We start from the raw sequence: 6,692 nt of genomic DNA, 5'->3' as shown, positions 1-6,692 counted from the left end.
CTTGATCAGATAACAAACAGTCCTCCTTTCGTGCTTCATGGTGAAGGACTAAGGTCACTGTCATTTTCAAATGCTGTCCAAAGACAGTGTCACTTCATGGAGTAAACCTGACAAACATTAATTGGGCTCTGTCTTCTGGGCGGCATGGAGGGGCTGAGGCCTCACAGCCACAGGAGGCCAGACCTGGCTGCAGGGAATGCTGGGAGAGAGGCCAGGCCTGGCTGCAGGGAATGCTGGGAGAGAGGCCAGGCCTGGCTGCAGGGAATGCTGGGAGGATGAAAGACTCTGGGAGTGAAGCAACCGGAAAGGTTGTGTGGCTCTCTCCGCCTGGCATCAATTACTGACGTTTTCTGTCAGCAGAATATTCCAGATGGGCTGGTTTCTAGTGGGAATTCCAGGGGTTAGGTTCTGAGTGGGAAAGGGAGGTGTGCGGGTGAGGGGGTTGGAGGTGGGGGAGGGGGAATCTGGCAAAAGAGACAGTTTGAAAGGCTGTTAGACCCCACAGATCAGGTATAAAGCAGTTAACTGTCTCGGAGTGTTTTCTGCTAATGGTCCATTTGTTTCCAGGCACAGAGATCAGAGCAGAAGGCCACATGACTAGAGGCCAACCTACTTCCAGGACCAAAGCTCCAGAGAAGTGCAAAGGGTATCCCGGAGCACGCTGTGGTGTCTGCGTAGCTGACGGATTCTTTTGTATATTCTGGAGTTTGAACTGCACCACTGTAAGATGCCAGCTCCTGGAACTTAGTCCCAGCAGCTTCTGGGGCTGCTGGAGCTATTGAGGGACTCCAGGACTGTTTACAGAGTGAGCCTACTGGCTCTGGATCACGTATGTCCCTCGCGTACATTGCAGACGTCTCCTGTTTCTTAGGGGGAAGGTGACGCATTCTTGGTCCTATTACTTGTGGGTAATATGGAAATGATTAACGTTTCCTGGTGATAAGCTTTCTGGCGGGCTCTCTGTTAGCTAGAGACTTCTAAAGAAACAGAATCTACAGCACAGCGATCTTACTACAAAATAAAGTCCCTCAAACTATTAGTTAACTATGTAGAGTCCACAAGAAGGAAGGAAGCACTCCAATTGTGACTCTCCTCATCTCCAAGGAGGGAGACAGGTGAGACAGGTATTAGCAAACTTACACTTCAGATGTGCTGTTTGACACAGGGGTTGGTGGCACACATCTGCAGTCTGAACACAAGCAAAGCAGAAGCAGGAGGATCACAAGTTTGAGGCTAGCTTGAGCTAAATTGTGAGAGCCCCTACATATGTAATTAATTAATCCAAGATGGTGATGGTGCAAGCCTTTAATCCCAACACTTGAGAGCCAGAGGCAGATGGAGCTTTGTGAGTTCAAGGCCAGCCTGGACACACAGTGAATTTCAGGCTAGCCAGGGCAGCAGAGTGAGACTCTGTTTCAAAAAAATAAAAAAGGCAATTAATTAAAAACCCCTCATACACCGTGTGATTTTTAAATAATGGATCTATGCTGTGTTAGCTCTACAACTAAAATATTTTATGTGATGCATAAATGTCATTGATTTCAATTATCTCAAACTATAGGATTCTCATTAATCTTTTAAAAGAACAACCCTCACAATGCCATGTCTTGAAAAGACAAATTTAAATGACCAGATAGTCTGGGATTAGAATCTCCACTAATGCTGAGGTTGTTTGCACTAGGAATGGACAGATAATACTTTGCAAACAGTTGGTGATTGCCAGGTGCCCCAGGAGCAGCGCTCATCCCATGACCACTGCTGACTATTTTTCATCTTCCGCCTGCTACAAAGCTTGAATGGCTTTCCCTCACCCCTGGCGTGAGAACACTTTTGCTGCTGTTGACACCTGAGGTACAGAGAGGGTCAAGGGACCTTTTTCCCTTTAATTTTTGTGGCTGTTGACCCAGGAGCTAATGAAATGCCAAGGAACCACAAGGCAAGAATTACATTAACTAATTAATCACCTGCAGGATGTGCTTTGTGAGTCTCTGTTTATAGGCCGTATCTTGGAAGGGATGCCTGAAGATTGGAGTTCTGCCTCCTGAGGCCTACTGTGGGCGAAAGTTTATATAAAACCCATTAAAAATGTGCATTGGTATTTTGTATTATGTATGTATGTATGTATGTATGTATGAGGTTTTTGGATCTCCTGGAACAGGAATTACACATAGTTGTGAGCTGCCGTGTGGGTGCTGGGAATTGAACCTGGGTCCTCTGGAAGAGCAGCCAGTGCCCCTAACCACTAAGCCGTCTCTCCAGCCCCAAAACTCATTTCTTTCTACGTGAGACTTTGCCACTGGGTTGACTTGTTCTGTTCCCTATGGATGCTCAACTGCAGGAGTGTGTCAGCTGTGCTAGTAGGTAAGTGACTTTCTGTAGGTCTCCTTGCTGGTGTCTTGCATATAGACCGGAAAACCTACTACCCCAGAGGTGACCATGACTTTGGACAAGAGCACCTCAAAGCAGTGGCTCTGTAAATATGACCTGTCCCCAGAAGCCATGCAATGCAGTAGCCACAGGAGATTTTGGCTTGTGTGGGGCACAGTGCTCTCACGTTAAGGAGGAGCCGTCATACACTTGATGTGGCTTCCTTTCCTTCATGGAACAATGGTGTTGGTCAGTTTTCTGCTGACAAAATACGGGGAAAAAAATGAAGAGGAGGAGAGATTTGTTTCTATCATGATGTCAAAGATTTGATTGGTGGGCCTCACTGATTTTGGTCTGTGGCAAGTCAGAGCATCGGGCCTGAAGCTGGTGATGGCAGAAGACTGCCAACCTCACAGGAGCCTGGGCACAGAGAGGGACAGGGTCCCAGCATCTCCCTTAACGGTATGTCCCACAGTGACATAATACCGTTCCCCTGAGCCCTACGTCCTAATGTTTCTGTCACTGCCAAATCACCATAGACAGACGGGTAAATCTTTGAGAATATTTCAGAACCAAATTCTAACACTAGGAAACCAAAGTGAAGAGCTAACCGTGGCTGTTTACATTGCTGGACACACAGTTGTTGTAGTTTTGAGTGCCTGTATGTTTAGTTGGGTTTTGTAAAACTACTCTGAACCTTTTCCTGAGACACGTGCTTTCCCAGGGTTTTTGTTTTGTTTTGTTTTTAGGGAGCTGGGTACGGGCCATTCTGTTTCAGATAGGATCGACAGACCCTTCCCCTTCCTGGTCTGTAGGGACTCTCATCTTTGGAATCTTTCTGGAAGTCTCTTTGATATCATCATTTTCCTTCCTTCCGGATCACTTAAAGAACTCTCAGGATTTCTTTGGTCAGTAAGTTCCTTAACAGGACTAGAAGAGCCGTTGACTCTGAGCGTCTTTGCCTTCTGCCTTACTGAAAAATATTGAAATGAGGAAATGCTAACACCAACTGCCAGGAAAGGTGAGTAGTAGGGAACTGGAAAACATATCTTAATATGTCAAAAAAAAAAAAGTCACGTTATTGCACTTTCTAAATATGAATAATCAAGCCCCTATGTGTATACAGAGCTTGGTTGTTTGCAAAGTCATTTCTCCTTTCAGCCTCATAGAGCCTTGTGGAGAAGCAGCCAATGGTGTGGTGAGCCCCAAGGAAGGAGGAAGAATCCCCGACTTGTAACATTGGCCTCTTCCCACCATGGCCAGTGGTCTCACAACTCCTAATTTCTGGACATTTAACCATATGCTCAGGAGAACTGACGTAAGCAGAGTGTAACACCTCCGCGGAGGCGGGACACAGAAACACAACCCGTCTTGAAAGTGAGCGGAGTAAATTCTGTCCTAGAAAAACACGTACCAACAGTAAGAGAAGGTCTTCAGCCCACGCCGGATACTGCACTACTCTCACTGAAGCCTTGCGTACTGCGCCTCCTCCCACTTCCGTTTCCATGGTGCTGGGATTCTATGTCTCTTGCTGCGGGCTCACTCCAGCAGTTAATGCCTCTCTTATATCCCGGGCGCCCCTGCTCTCCTCCTTAGCTTCCATGCAGTCTGAAACCTTGCCCCTGCTCTCTCTCTCACCTGTTCTGCGTTCCCGTTAATTACTATGCACATCCATGCTTAGTATATGCCGAAGACTTTGTGGTTAAAAAACGGGTCTGGATTTGGATTCTGGTCCTGTTCATTTTTAGCAGTGTGACTCTGGGTGCGCCATGCAACCCTGCTCTTGTCATCTGAAACATGAGTTCTGTTATTAAGGACAATTGTGGACTGTTAGTGCGTGTGGGGCCCGTGGACCGTGCCACCAGGGCATCTGGCATGGAGCTAGAGCCAGGTGGAGAAGTAGCCTAGCCCTGGAAATCTCTTTCCTGAGATCGGCAGGAGTCAGGCTCATTCCCTCCCTGTTCTGTATCAGCTTGCCCAGACGCAGGTAGTTTCCACCCTCTCGCCACAGTTCTAGGTGTAATTACATAGCCTGGCACCTGGAATTCCTGTCCATGCGAGTAAAGCATCACCAGCATCCCAGCCCCAACCGATGAAATGTGCCCACCCTGGAATCCCTTCCCACTCCCCTAAGGAATAAACTGGCACAAGCTGTTTCACTGACTTTCATCTGAGAGTTGCCGCATCTGAGCTAAAAGACTGTAACACTTGGAGAGGGCGTTCTCCCTCCAGACCTTCATGGCCGGACCTGGACCCCACCTGCCGGGCTAGGCCTCATTTCTTCCTCCAGTGCCTGGAAACTCTGGTGCCCGGACTCTCTGAAGGGAAGAAGAGCCCCCCACCCCCACCCCACCCCTACCCCGGCTACCATTGTCCATAAGAACTGTAGCACTGAGAACCTAGGAGAAGGATTTCTCCTTTGGCATTCCCCTCCAGCCCGGGATCCTGAGGACCCCACCCATTCCAGGCTCTGCTTCATCCTTTCCAGCCCAGCGTGCAGCAGCACCTGAGCCCCCCCACCCCCACTCCACCCCCAAGGGAAGAAGCAGAAAGAAGAACCACAAGTGAGGTACTGTGTGGAACGGGTCCAGCCTAGCATGGCTGTCACTCAGTGACCACTGTTGTCCTTACTGGCGACCTCTGTCCTTCACCAGACTTGCCTATGGAACCTTCTCACAGAGTCAGGTTTTCAAGTGTTGCCCTTTGAAGTCCTACCAGCCCTGGCTTAATCCAGGACACTCCCAGAGAGAACACTTGTCTCACAGATGGGCAGTCCTGTTCAGCCCCTCACCACTTACACTCTGCTTTTTTTCCAGAGTGAAAACTCCTACCAAGGCATCTTTCTCACCGTGTCTCAGCTTCTAGTTCTACTCACCCCTCAGATCATCCTTTGCTGGGCTCAGAACAGTGAAGCCACACTTGGGTTCGAATTTCTAAGTAATGCAGCATCCATCAGGATAGTTCCCATTTTAAGCGGCATTTCCATGTGTGCATGTGTTCATCTGAAGAGGTTGGCTCACTCTTCTCTTTGATTGTGAAAAACACCCCCTTCTTGGTTGGAAAGGAATGACCCATGCCTTTTGAGTACTAACCATTGAGTTCCTAAGAGTCATTTATCTTAGGCTTGAAGAATGCTCTGGCATTGGTTTGTTTAAAAAACCATTTCTCAACACAGAGCACTGAAAAGGCCGTTTCAAGGTATCTTCTGTTCTGGGGACAAATGAACAAGTGGTTATATTTCTGGAAGTTTTGCTTGCTCATTCGTGGTACTTACCCCACCTGCCAGGGCTTCAGAAGCCGGGGCACTAAGGATGGGGCAGTTTGTACATACTTTTATTACCATTTCAAGGATAATCCTCAAATTCAGACAGTACAAGATCTTTAACACGTAACACTGTGAGCAGTTCCATGGATGCTCGGGTGCACACACATAAGAGTGTGTGTGTGCATGGTGTGTGTTCACACATGCCTTTTCTCACCAAGACTAGGTTGCCACTTCTAGGTCCATAGATACAGCTCTGAACGTGCACACTAGCAGTGTAAAGCATCAGTATGGCTTTAAGTGCACTCACTCACTCCATTCCCACTAACCACAGAGTGTCTGGTTCTTGGGAGATTTTTGCTGACCGGTGTCCAGTCATTTAAATGGACAGCTCTTCCTGCCTGAAAATGTACTGATCAATAGTTCATTAGCAGTTACGGGCCACCACATACCTATTTCCAGGAAAGGATCAGCCAGGAAAATTCATACACTGTAGTAGAAACAGCACAACAGAATGGAGAAAGCACTACACAGCTTCCAGATGTGCTCTGTTGGACACATCAGTAGTGTGGTGGGGGGGGGGCAGGGGGAGGGAGAGAGAGGGGGGAGAGAGAGAGGGAGATGGGGAGAGGGAGGGGAGGAGGAGGGAGAGACAAAGAGAAAGAGAGAAGGGGAGGGGAGAGAGGGAGAGAGGGGGAGGGAAAGGGAGAGACAGACAGAGGGGAGGGGGAGAGGGAGGGGAGGGGGAGAAACAGAGAGAGACAAAGAGGGGGGAGGGGGAGATGGAAGAGGGAGGGGGAGAGGGAGGGGAGGGGGAAGGAGAGAGGCGCGGGAGAGAGAGAGAGAGACTCGCTGTGCAGTTTTGGCTGTCCTGGAACTCACAATGTAGATTAGGCTGGCCTTGACTCATAGAGGTCTACCTGTCTCTACCTTGAGAGTGCTGAGATTAAAGGTGCGCACCATATTGTCCTGATTATGGAGCTCAGAGCCTCAGATGTACTAGGCAAGTGCTGTATCAACTGTACAGTGCACCCGGCTCATTCAGCAATCCCTGTGTGTGTAC

At 48.6% G+C, this 6,692-nt stretch overlaps 1 long non-coding RNA gene across 2 annotated transcripts; it reads left to right on the top strand.

The window, feature by feature from the left end:
- Positions 1 to 241: 241 nt before the first annotated feature.
- Positions 242 to 4,522, top strand: LOC311603524. 2 transcript variants are annotated; one of them, XR_014781112.1, is made up of 4 exons: positions 242 to 308; positions 568 to 829; positions 3,183 to 3,388; positions 3,529 to 4,522. It is a non-coding gene; the product is annotated as an uncharacterized lncRNA (long non-coding RNA). The 2 variants fall into 2 exon arrangements; XR_014781113.1 differs by having other exon boundaries at positions 243 to 308; positions 568 to 878.
- Positions 4,523 to 6,692: the final 2,170 nt, after the last annotated feature.

The sequence above is a fragment of the Acomys minous genome (genome assembly GCF_964271855.1).
Source record: "Acomys minous genome assembly, chromosome: 8".
Lineage (NCBI taxonomy): Eukaryota > Metazoa > Chordata > Mammalia > Rodentia > Muridae > Acomys > Acomys minous.
This window is presented reverse-complemented; position numbering and strand designations above follow the sequence as displayed.